At 41.2% G+C, this 13675-nt stretch overlaps 1 protein-coding gene across 1 annotated transcript in view; it reads right to left on the bottom strand.

Annotated features, from left to right (window-relative positions):
- Positions 1-1198: 1198 nt before the first annotated feature.
- Positions 1199-13675, bottom strand: part of LOC127042965 (BCLAF1 and THRAP3 family member 3-like) — a 137397-nt gene continuing 124920 nt past the window's right edge. The window contains exon 12 of the transcript XR_007772111.1: positions 1199-1768. The gene's annotated coding sequence lies outside the window, so the exon portion shown is untranslated. The remainder of the gene's footprint in view (positions 1769-13675) is intronic.

Raw genomic sequence — 13675 nt, 5'->3', positions numbered from 1 at the left:
CTAGTTTTAATTAGAAAAGATATTTTGCTATTTCACAATTCCCTTTTCTTCCTGCACAATGTAATCCAGTACTTAAAGTCTGTCCCGAATTGTGCTGGATTGCTAAATCCAAACAAGACCCATTGGTGTAATATACAAATGATCCTCTACAAATGGGGGAAAGCCTGCTAAAATACTGCATAAACAGGGATCAGTGTCAAAGAAGCACAACATTTTTAGATAATGATGTTTCACCAAATTCAGGGGAACAAAATGAGCAATGTAAACATGAACATAAGATATCAAAAGGACTTTTTCATGTTAAATATATGTGTGTGTTACAAACAACCCTTTAGATTGTGTCCACAGTGATTTTGTAAGTGATTAGAAGCATTCCCTCCTTTACCAGTTACAAGTAACACTGTTCAGTTTGTTTCCACACATCAGCTGATCTGCAATCAACTGTATTTACATGTCCATATCTCTTCTGCTACCCAACCATGTTTGGTTCAGCACATTCTAGCAAATTTTGGGTAGTTATCCCATAGTGCCTCAACAGGACACACATTCACATAGCACAGCACCTGACACATATGTGGCAAAGCACACGGGGATGTCTTATTGTACAGAGAACTATGAGGCAGGAGGGCCAACCCAACTGCTTATGCAAATCTGTGGGTTCTTTCCATGCTCCAGTAAAACAGTGCTCTGAACAAATTACAGGAAAACCACCATATGTCAACCCAGACTGCCAAAGATCACTGACACTGGTTACTAACTGAATATAAGCCATGAGGAACTTGAACACAAAATCAATCATATTTAGATTTTGTAACTGGTCAAACTGAGATAAATTTGCTGTGTGGACAGGGAATTAGATTGCTAAAGCACTTCAAAAACTAAATTTACTTTTCACTATTTATATTCTGCACTTTTGTCAGACAAAGACAATTACTCACTTTTACTTCCGTTCATATTATTTCACTTTATTGGTCATGTAGTAACACAAAGCAGCAGTTTTTGGCCACAAACATAGGGGGGGATGTTTTAAATATAACAAGAAAACTCGGAATTAAACATATATCATGGAAATATTCTTATCAATTAATACTTGTCTTACATTTCCATTGGTCTTAATTAGATTTTGCAAAAACTTGTATTTTATAAAAATCTAAACATCAGCACAAATTTGACCTCTTTTTGTTCCTTTAGAGGCAACTTTTTGATCAGTTTATAATAGGTGAGGCTGGTAACACTGCTATTAAGTTTGCCTGACATCACTTCTTATAAAGACCCAGAATTCAGTTGCTTAACTTTGCCAAACTTTAATTGTTTGGGCTGAAATCCTATATGCAGAGTGTCTGCTCCAGACTGAATTATTTTCAAAAACTTCAGTCAAAAGAATTATACTGTCACAATAAGCAATTTAAAAGCAATGGTGTTTAATGTTTGATTTGCCCTGAAGACTTGGGATGCATTCATGGCCAGTACAGCTACTGGAAAAGTCTGTTAACGTGTCTGGGGATGGAGTGGGAATCCTCCAGGAACATCTCCATGGAGCTCTCCTGGAGGTAGTCTGAAAGTCTTTGCAGAAGGTTTCTGGGGAGGGCTGCCTTATTTCATCCTCCATGGTAGGACACTTTATCATGCCAAGCCAGTAGCAAGTAGTCTGGAATCATTGCAGCACAAAGCATGGCAGCAAATGGTCCTGGGTTTTGGTAGCATTCAAGCAGCATTCGGTCTGTATCTTCCTGTGTTAGCCTCGGAGAGTGATATCATTCATGGTTACCTGGTTGAAGTAGGGGAATTTTTGTAAGGGAACAGTAAAAGGACCTCGAAAACCGCAGCCCCTCCTTTTAAACGTGAAGCCCAACCGGCATTGCTTGCTGTGGGAGAGGAGGGCGCTGCAGATTGAAACCATTCCCATATGTAATGAAGGCGTTAGAAACCAAACCCGCGTAACCTTTGGCTTACCATGGCTGCCTGGAAACCAAATTCTGCTGCCCAGCCTTGTGTGATGTGTCACCATACCAACAGGCACTCAATATAAAAGGCAAAATGCGACCTTGTACCTAAAGCACATCTAAACCCCTCTGATGCGCAGCACGCCTAGCTGTGATCCTCTAATCACCCTGGTGTCTGGCTGCTCAAAACTGGCCATCAGGTGATTTGCCTCAATCTACCACCTCGACATAAACATCTCCCCTTTACTCTCACAGATATTATGGAGCACACAGCAAGCAGCAATAATAATGGGAATGTTGGTTGCAGTGAGGTCTAACCTAGTCAGCAAACAGCACCAGTGAGCTTTTAAACTTCCAGAGGCACATTCTACCACCATTCTGTACTTGCACCATCTATAGTTTAACTACTCCTTACTACTGTCCAGGTTGCCTGTGTACGACTTCATGAGCCATGGGAGTAAGGGGTAGGCTAGGTCCCCAAGGATAACTATTGGCTTAAGTCCCTTCTTGCAGCTGCGCGAACAGCCCAGAGTTCCCAGAGTCACTACAGATCTTCAGTGATTGCATTGGCTACTTGGATCACAGCAGTCCCCACTCCAAATTGATTCCCGACTGACCAGTAGCAGTCAGGCATTGCAAGCTTTCCCAGGGCTATCGCCATTTGCTTCTCAACTGTCAGGGTAGCTCTCATCTTGGTATTCCTGCGCTTCAGGGAGGGGGAAAGCAATTCACAAAGTTCAAAGAAAGTGGCCTTACGCATGCAAAAGTTTCACAGCCACTGGGAATCATCCCATACTTGCAACACTATGCAGTCTCAGTAGTCTGTGCTTGTTCGCCAGGCCCAGAATCAGCGTTCCACTGTATCAACCAGCCCCACTGCCGCCATGATGTCCCAATTGCAACAGCCTGTGCTTTCAGGAACATTTGTGTCCATGTCCTCCTCACACTTGTCCTCTTGCTGGCATCTCTTAGCCAGGTTCTTCACATACTACAGGATAATGCATGAGGTGTTTACAATGCTCACAACAGCAGCAGTGAGCTGAGCGGGCTCCATGCTTGCCGTGCTATGGCGTCTGCATGGGTAACTCAAGAAAAAAGGTGAGAAACAATTGTCTGCTGTTGTTTTCATCGAGGGAGGGGAGACTGACAATTATGTACCCAAAACCACCTGCAACAATGTTTTTGTCCCATCAGGCATGGGGAGCTTAACCTAGAATTCCAATGGGCAGCGGACACTGCGGGAACTGTGGGATAGCTACCACAGTGTACCGCTACCCACAGTACTGAGGACACACTCCATCGACTTAATGCACTTAGTGGGGACGCACACAATTGATTGTATAAAACTGATTTCTAAAGATCAACTTCTATAAAAATCAACCTAATTTCGTACTGTAGACATACCCTTAGAGTATAGCAGTTAAAGTCTCTGAAGAGTTCATCCTCACTAAGCATCTCAAGCCTCTCACAGCTCCTACATGATGCATGCACCATCCCCCCAGAGCAAATGTATATGCTTCCTCCAGCCCCAAGCTATGGCCTTACCCAGACTCTCTCTTTAATGGCTGCTTCCAGCCAGGCACTGAAGGAGAGAGCAGGAAGCCTGGCTCTCCTGTACTCTGAATGCCCCCACTACTGGTGCTCAGGAAGTATGTATAAGGAAGCCATCTGATTTTAATACAGAGGGAACAAAAGTCAGACTGGGGAAGAGAGAAGAGTAGATTTGAAGAAGGAATCTGGGAAGACTGGGACTGGAAGGGAGGGAAGAGCAAATTGGGACTTGGAGACTGGGACTGGGAGCCAATGATGGGGATAGTTGGTGCTCGGAGTCAGCTAGCTGGGTGGCACAGTATACTGAGATCCAACAAAGAGTACAAGGAGTAAGGAGACTTGGACTGGCTGGACAAAGACTGGGTCTGGGACTATGAACCAGCGAGTAGGGAAGAAGGGGACAAGGGATGGGAGACAAGTCTGACAAGGAGCTGATTGCAAGGGCACAACTGGGACTGGCTGGGCAAGAAGCACTGACACAAGGGGCTGGGGAAGGGATTTGGCAGAAGGGGTGTGAGAGGAGGGAAGAGACAGACTGTGATTGGATGGGGAGTTTAGCAAGGGAGATAAGGCAGGAATGAGGCAGGGGTCCTGTGTGAAACCTAGTATGTGACCATGTAACCCACGCACCTTCTGGGTGTGGTGTTCTGTCCCATCTGGTGGCACCGAGGCCACTTAGAGAGAGCGATTAATGAGTCTGATCTACAGCCTTGGCTAACAACCAGATGGCTTTTAGCTCATGCAGTAGAGGTTCATGCAGGTCCCAGGTTTGATTCTGCCCACCAACAACTGGGGTCTGTCGGTGTTACAACCACACAAGTAAAAACTGCATCAGTTCCTAGGTGTCTCATACTGGACACCCAAAATTAGTGAATATTTTCTACCTTAACTGCACTGTACCTCAGTTCCCCTCTGTAAATTGGAGATAACCCTCTCACCACAGAGCAGTTATGAAAATAAATGAATTACTGTTTGTGAGGCACTCAGATACAATATTGATGAGCACCACAGAAAAGTCTATGAGGCAATTAATAATTCTATATTCAGAGAGCGAGGTTTGACTAGTGTGCGGTACAAAAGGAATGAGGCCATACACGGAACAACAAGGGGAAAACAAAATATTGAATAGCTGTTCATTAACTGTTCATTCCGTGCACTGACTGAGGCAGGGCCCCTGTGGAAAAAAAGAGAGAATCATCGTGTAATTAAAGACTGTATCACAATGCATAGGCAACCTTAATTAGGCCATTTCCTAACTTCCGAGTACTTGACTTTGCAGTTCTTTTAACGCAGTGGGGTGGGTGAGTGAGAGAGAGAGAAATAACTATATAATTTATGAAGAAAAGCAGTATTACCTATATGACTCCAGCAATAAATATATTTATTTTAAACAATGTTTGCTGTAGACTAAAATGTTAAAAGCTCCAAATTTATCCTGAGACCCAGACTTAAATCTCCAATGTATTTTCTTTATACTGCAGTTTAATCACCATTCTATTCACATTTACTGTAGATCAACTCAAACATCAGGGCTGAAATCCTGATCCCAGTGAAGTCAGTGGGAGTTTTGTCATTGACTTCAGTGGGTCCCTGGTTTCATCCCAGAATTGATGTGTGATTATCAACCATTAATCTTCAGCAATGTAACTCCACAGTTAAGAGACTCCATCTTGAAGTGAAATGGTGAAGAAGTTAGCCATGAATAAATGTTTCACTGATTTCTGAACTGTCTGCTTTGAGACGAATTAACATGTTGTTTTGTGCAGAACAAATACATACAACTGGTTAAATCACATGGTTCCAAGGAAAGGTCTATGCAATAACTGTTGGCAAACTTCTTGTTAAAATGCGCAAGGCCATTCTGTAATTAAGTTCATGTGGCAGTTTGTTTTATGAATGGAGGTATCAAAATGAAATTAATTTAAAGGATTCTTGTCCAAAAAGGACTTCCCCACTCACAAATTAAGTATTTATTGTATTAATTTAACAAGAGTAAAAATTCCAATCCATTCATCCTGCTTGATCTCCTTGGCCCATCCTTGACTTAGATTGTTCTAGACAAGCATATATATCTTCTGTAAAGTACAAAATCAAAGTTTTGAAAATCTATTTCTGCTAAACCAACCAGTTGTTCAAGTCAGGACTGGATTAAAGCACAGACACTCTGGGCCTATGCCTAGGGTCCCAAACTCAGCTTTCATTGAAAAAAATAAAAAGAAAGATTCTAGTCCTCATGGTTAAGGGGACCAGATGTACCAATTTTATAGGGACAGTCTCAATATTTGGGGCTTTTTCTTATACAGGCCCCTATTACTCCCCACCCTGTCCCAATTTTTCATACTTGCTGTCCGGTCACCCTACTCATAGTTGAAAAGTTTGGTTAAATAGGGGTCACATTTTCAATGCAGCCATGTCTGCCTGCGCCTGCAGTCACCCTGAAACAATAGCTCCAAGAGGGAGGATTTAGCCCATCCAGAGTGGAGCTGGCTTTGCTATGGTTGTAATAAAACTTCTTTTCTTGAAAACTGAACCAAAAATGCAAAGACACAACTGAAAAGTATTGACCTGAAAAAAAAATTGAGGATGTTTCAGTCAAACCCTAACATTCTAGAGCAGAACATTTTAGAGAAAAGAGAGGTAACAACTAACAAATCCTACCTCCGTTGCCTTGGAGTTATTAGTAACTGGGTTTCATGGTGCATTTTGAAGGATCTCTTCATATTCTCATTGTATTTTGGCTAGATTTTAGGCAATCTGAGACGCTAAATACATCATGACACTGAGGCCCCTGTGGCACCTCTGACCTCTAACCCCAGTTGTCCCCAAAAGGCACAGGGGCAGCAGCAGCAGGGAGGGCCTGCCAATACATAACCTGGCTAAAGAGGGGTATCTGTGTGGGTGGGACAGGCTGTCATGGTATAATTCCCCACTCTGAACCTTAGTGTCCAAAAGATGGGGTACTAGGGAGATCAGTGAGGTATTAATGTCAAGACTCCCTGCTCTGGAGAGCCTGCCAAAACCCACCCAGCAGAAGATTTGAGTGTCGCAGGAGAACAGTGCAGTAGGCCTGTGTCATAAACAGATAAGTAAGAGTTAATAGCACAGAAGTACTTCATATCTCTTTTGCCTGTAAAGGGTTAACAAGATCAGTGAGCCTGGCTGTCACCTGACCAGAGGACCAATCAGGGGACAGGATACTTTCAAATCTGGAGGGAGGGAAGTTTGTGTGTTTGCTGTTAGAATTTGGTGCTATTCACTCTGGGTGCTCAGAGGGACCAGAAGTGCAACCAGGTTTCTCTCCCATCTCTCCGATACAGGCTCTTATAAGCTCAGAATAGTGAGTGTTTTCTCCCTTTTAAAAAGCTTAGGTTCAGCAGAAAAACACAATGAGTTTGAGAACTGTGTACCTATTTCCAGAAAACGTTTTTCCTGTCAGCACCAGGACTGTCCACTGATTTCTGCACTCAACTCATGCTTCACTTGAAAGTAAGCTTATATCAGGTACTTACACCAGATTAATTATTAGATCTCATCAAACCTATTGCAGTGTTCAGTTTAAGATGCAAACTTTTCATAGTAAAGTTAAAAAAACCATGCCAAAATACCGTAATTTTGACTGCAGATTTTATGACTTGATACAATTATTTCATTTGTTATAACAGAATGCACATGACTTTTTGCCTTAACAGTCAAAGGTCATTCCACCGTTTCTGTGGTAAATGTAAGATCAAGTTTTAATTTTCTTACCATAATGTTTGACTCAAATCTGTACTGTGTTTAAAGGTGACTATGACTTACACTGAGTAAACTAACTGTAAATGGCCCCAAAGTTTCAGTTACTCTGCGGAGCAGTTTCTCTAGACCAGAAGAGGAGGAGGAAATGAAGACTGAGCAACACTGAGTAATCATGGGTCACAAGAAACAGTCATTAATATTTTGAAAATTTTTAATTCTAACCAGACTTAAATACTTTGTGAACAGCAACATCTATAAAAACAGCACACCACTAACAAAGGTCACACCCAGCCATCAACACTGTCAATACCACAATCACTACCCCCATTTTCCGGTCTTGCAGAATGTTTTCAATGTCATCAACTTTAGCCTCTAGCAGACCAAGGAAGGCAGTTATAGAGCCAAGGAACCCTCATATTCCATAAGCATCTCCCTCTCTTTTATACTCGGCGTTGGGCCAACCTGAGTAATCTTAGTTAATCGTAATTGCCTTGAATCATGACGAGAGAAGAGAGGCAGTGTCTGAGGAAGACAAGAGTATGCCATTTAGCACCCTATATGTTAAATCACATTGGTTAAATTTCCTCTGATAATAAACTGGAAGATTGACTGAACATCCTGGGAATCTTTCCTTTCATGGGAGGAATTAAAAACATAAGAACGGCCATACTGGATCACACCAAAGGTCCATCCAGGCCAGTATCCTGTCTACTGACAGTGACCAATGCCAGGTGTCCCAGAGGGAGTGAACCTAACAGGTAATGATCAAGTGATCTCTCTCCTGCCAGCCATCTCCACCCCCTGACAAACAGAGGCTAGGGACACCATTCCTTACCCATCCTGGCTAATGGCCATTAATGGACTTAACCTCCATGAATTTATCCAGTTCTCTTTTAAACCCTGTTATAGTCCTAGCCTTCACAACCTCCTCAGGCAAGGAGTTCCACAGGTTGACTGCGCTGTGTGAAGAAAAACTTCCTTTTACTTCTTTTAAACCTGCTGCCTATTACTTTCATTTGGTGGCCCCTAGTTCTTATATTATGGGAACAAGTAAATAACTTTTCCTTATTCACTCTCTCCACATCACTCATGATCATATCCCCCCTTAGTCTCCTCTTTTGCAAGCTGAAAAGTCCTCGCCTCTAATCTCTCCTCATATGGGACCCGTTCCAAACCTCTAATCATTTTAGTCGCCCTTCTCTGAACTTTTTCTAATGCCAGTATATCTTTTTTGAGATGAGACCACCACATCTGTATGCAGAATTCAAGATGTGCGCGTACCATGGATTTATATAAGGGCAATAAGATATTCTCTGTCTTATTCTCTATCCCTTTTTTAATGATTCCTTACATCCTGTTTGCTTTTTCGACTGCCGCTGCACACTGTGTGGACATCTTCAGAGAACTATCCACGATGACTCCAAGATCTCTTTCTTGATTAGTTATAGTTAAATTAGTCCCCCATCAGATTGTATATATAGTTGAGGTTATTTTTTCCAATGTGCATTACTTTACATTTATCCACATTACATTTCATTTGCCATTTTGTTGCCCAATCACTTAGTTTTGTGAGATCTTTTTTAAGTTCTTCACAGTCTGCTTTGGTCTTAACTATCTTGAGTAGTTTAGTATCGTCTGCAAACTTTGCCACCTCACTGTATACCCCTTTCTCCAGATCATTTATGAATAAGTTAAAAGGATTGGTCCTAGGACTGACCCTTGGGGAATACCAGTAGGTATCGCTCTCCATTCTGAAAATTTACCATTTATTCCTACCCTATGTTTCCTGTCTTTTAACCAGTTCTCAATCCATGAGGATCTTCCCTCTTATCCCATGACAACTTAATTTACATAAGAGCCTTTGGATAGGAACCTTGTCAAAGTCTTTCTGAAATCTAAGTACATTATTTCCACTGGATCCCCCTTGTCCACATGTTTGTTGACCCCTTCAAAGAACTCTAATAGATTAATAAGACATGATTTCCCTTTACAGAAACCATGGTGACTTTTGCCCAACAATTTATGTTCTTCTATGTGTCTGACAATTTTATTCTTTACTATTGTTTCAGCTAATTTGCCCAGATTAGGTTAATTAGTTCAGAAATTCCCAAGGTTATAAGAAAGAAGTTTGGGAGGGACTGTAGTCTCAATCCATAGAGATGATAGAAAAGGGCCATGCCACCACAGAGTGAGCCCTTAGACCTCGTTTCAGGTGTGTAGACCCAAAGTTACAATTCCTATAAATCAAAATGATCAAACAGATCTCTTTGGACTTTCTGGGAAAACAAACAGGTTAGCCTTCACTGCATAGACAAACTCATTCTTCAGCTTTTATTTACAAAAAAAAAAGTGGGGTAGAACCTTATACAGGTAGAGAAATCAGTGGGATTACTCAAGCAGTAAGGCTATCAGTCTAGCCTTAAAGATCTAAGGACACTAAATAAAATACAGTAAAAATTATAGTATGAAAACACAAACTACAGTATCTAAAATGTTGTTTACTCTTGAACTCGGTGTAAAAGTTTTTAAAAGGCCATGACGACTTTATATTTTAAAAACCACCAATACTTTAGTAATTGAAGAAGTGGGGGGGGAAGGGATGTTCACTGTTAACGAATGCAATCTTCTCCGAGGCATAGGAGCACAAAGCTTCTACAAATTCACAGTTCTGATCAGCGCAGCCACAAGCCTGTAATTAACTCTATACGTCTCCACCCGGAGCCCCCATATCTCTCAGGTCCGCCCACACAAAGTCAGTTGCAGGATCCAGGCCTAAGTTTTGCACCATTTCCTTAAGGTAAAACAGAGGGCAAAGTATATTTTCCAGTGATTGTCAAAATAGCCAAGAGTGGAAGACCTCTCTCTTGAAGGAACTATATTAATTAGCTGAAAATCATAGTGGTTCCAGAGGGCTTGCTGAGGTAAGTCATGCATACCAATCATCAATGCATATGACCATTTTGATAAGGTACTTGGGAATCTTAAATTGTTATGTTTGCCTTTGCTGTATAAAGTGGTTAGGCCACAACACACTGTAAATGCATTTCTTACAATGAATTTTATCCCACATGAAGAGAAACTGTCCCAAATATAGATACATAATAAGCTTAGATATCAGATTGAGGACTTTTAGGAGCCTGTTTTACATACAACTTCCAGATCATTCTTCTATATCTTCCTGCTTTATTTCCTCTCCCCTCTTGTCATTAAACAACTAAGTTATGGTATGGTACTAAAGCCCAAACAGGCCAACAGGTATAAAGCACTGTGTTTGTTTCTGTGTTTTCCTTACCTACCTTTGCCTCTTCACACTCCAAAAATCTTTTAGCATCTTTTTACTGATTTTCTTTTTTTATAAATTGAAATATGTTTATTCATGTTTGATTTACATTCTGGGAGAAACGCGGCAAAAAAATGTTTCTGTTTCTCCTAACTAAAGGGTAAAGCAGGGGAAGAGAGTCAGAATATTCAGGACCATCTTAGATCATTAGCTTTTAGGGCAGGAAATGTGTGTTAGCTCATGTTTGTATAGGGTAAGATACAATGAGGTTCCGATCCTCACTGGGATCTCAAAATGCTGCCATAATATTAAATAATTTCCCATACTTCCATCTTGAAAAAAAAACCCAGAGCAGTCTGCAAGCAGTTTGATTAAGTGAGGGAGAGCTCCATCTTCGTCAATCCCAAGTCCCATTGCCAATCCCATGCAAGCTTTATCCAAGGAATTCAGTGAAAAGCTAGATGTCAGTTGTCTCCCAGTCCTTTAAAACTCTAACATGTGGCCCTCAAAGGCAATTGTATTGAAGAGAAAATGTGTGTCTAATTATGGATTGAAAATGCACTCCCCGAGTTGTGGTCAGTGACTTTTAAACTAAGTGTCTACTGAGAACAGAAACATGGTCTCTCTGGTCTGCTGCCCTTGCCCTAAGGGTAGGAAACTTCATACCTGGTTTCCATTAGATTATATGCTGGCGACTTGTCAGATGCCCTGCAACTACAGTTCTCAGTTTTAAAGTGTCCGTGGCCATAATAGCCTTACTGGGGTCCACATATGCACTCCAACACCCAGTGCCCCTTAGTAAATAGATACGACTGTCATGGGGGAAACATTGGACACTACAGGGCTAGATAGTACATACAGGTATTAATGATGATATGCAAACCGCAAAAGGCTAATACATCAGATCTGAATAAGCATCAACAAGTTATAACTGAACCATTTGGAAGAAATCCTTCCACATAAGCCATTTGACCTTCCTTACCAACTCCCCCTCAGGCAAAAGACTCTACAAGCATCTCTATGCTCACGTTCCCCCAACAGGCCGTTGTTCCCTCTACTCATCGTAAGTTGTTTTCTGGGAAGGAAGTGAAGCGCAGCAGGGCATCTTCTCCTCCTCCTCTCCCCTCAAACATCTGTTCTCTCCTCTGACAACAGTATGACCCATTACCTCACCCAGTGTCATCAGGCAGTGGTCTCTAATCTTCTGGAATGACTAACTGATCAAATTTATCTTAAATAAATAAAAAAAAAGTACATCTGGCTACTTAAGCTAAAATAATCACACGAGAGAGAGAGAGGAACTACAGACCAAATGTTTAAAATTAATCCACACCAGCCAGTTTCCAAGATAAAAAGACAAAGGTAACTCATGTTCCAGCAAGTAAGCTATCATCACAGTGAGCAGAAAGGAATTCCTCCTTTTTGTACACCATTTACATATTTACACCAATTGCTGACGTGTCTTATGGGATGGGAGACTTAACTTCTTCTGAGGTACCTGGTAAGGATCCCCTGCTGAACATGTCTTCATGATAATTCAGTACAGCAAATTCTATATTCTGTGAGTTTTGCCATTGCCTGAATTACTGTCTTTCGTCACTTTATACTGAGGTCTCTAAATGGAGAAGTCGTCTGTCTATTACTCTACTTCCCATTTCAGTGGACTAAATACAAAAACAATTAAACTAGGGCATATTTGACTGAAACTACAGCCCTGTCTCACTCTTCCCTCCCTACTTCACGCTCATCAGTTTTGCATATTTTTAGCAGCCATCTTCTCACTGAAGAGTTCATCAGTCAGATTTTCTTTCCGCACCTGCTGCTGAAGGGTTGGCAGGAAGGCAAAGGTGGTCTACATTTCCTTACACTATTTCTGCAGTCACAATGCAGAAACAAATACATGTTCCCTTCAACCAGTGACAAAGATTTCCACCAAGAGAATCTCTTCCTAACTAGCAACAACACAAACTGCTGTAATTTCTTTACAGAGAGTAAAATAATTTCACAAGTAGTAAATTTTGCTTATCATTTAGAGAGCTCTGGACGGCCCCCTATAAACTCCAAGGGACTATACAGTAAGTCTTCTGCACATAAAGTACACATGAGCATGCAAAGGATTTTAAAACATGGCTGAACCATGTAATAGTCATGAATGACAGCATGCAATAGCTTGTTTCTCTCTTTTATGGTAAAAGTATTCTCAAACCCAACCAGCATCATATTCAGTCCTTACATGCATTTCTGCTTCTGCTAAATGTGTTATTCTCAGATCAGGCAACTAGCTTTTATTTTTCCCTGTGCCATATCAAGCCTGAGTTTATGTGAATAGTGTTCAAATGTTCCAAGTTCATAGAGAATGAAACTGCTTCCTGCCATCTGCACTAGAAATGTTACATTCCAGAATAATATTTATTTTTAAACAGCATCTTTTATACTCAATGTATCCCAAAACACTTTACAAAACAGCACTTAAATACTGGTGGCATAGAGATGAATACAGCAGCCATTTCAGCAATCACTTGCACACACACGTATACGTGCGCACACCCCCCCTTGCGTGTTCAAATCTATTTCACTGAGAGGACTGCATTACCCTTTTCAGAGGGGAAGTACACTAAACCATTAACCATCTAAAAAGTCATGCATTCACTTTATAACAAATGACAGAGTAAGGTTTTCCACCAGAAGAAGAGTTAGAGGACATTGTTAAAACGCAGTTAGTACACCGTACCTCAGTCCTTTGCTCCTAGACCTGCAGAGCTCTGAAGAAGCAGCACAGTTAGCCTATGGCAAGGAGGCAGCGTATTGCGTGTGGTTCAGCAGAGATGCATCAGTTTGAATGACAAGCAGCACTAATGGGTTTAGAGGGAGCCATTTCCAGCACTCCTTATCCAAAATTATTATTAATTATTATTATTATTATGAAAACTAGGCTTTATGGGTGTATATGGAGGAGAAGGGTGAAAAGCAAAACATTGGTGCCAACCATGGGGAATCTGGATGAAGAGAGATGCTCAGCTTTCCCTAGAGAAACAAAAGCCAAAAACAAGGTTTCCATTCTCGATTTTAATACAGCACAAGAACAATGTTGGTCCATAATGTTACAAACAACTTTGATCCAGAGGTCTGAAGTATGTGTGTCCCTAAACAATGATAATTTGTGCAG

The sequence above is a fragment of the Gopherus flavomarginatus genome, chromosome 1, assembly GCF_025201925.1.
Source record: "Gopherus flavomarginatus isolate rGopFla2 chromosome 1, rGopFla2.mat.asm, whole genome shotgun sequence".
NCBI lineage: Eukaryota > Metazoa > Chordata > Testudines > Testudinidae > Gopherus > Gopherus flavomarginatus.
The sequence above is the reverse complement of the archived record's forward strand: the minus strand, read 5'-3'. Positions and strand labels throughout refer to the sequence as shown.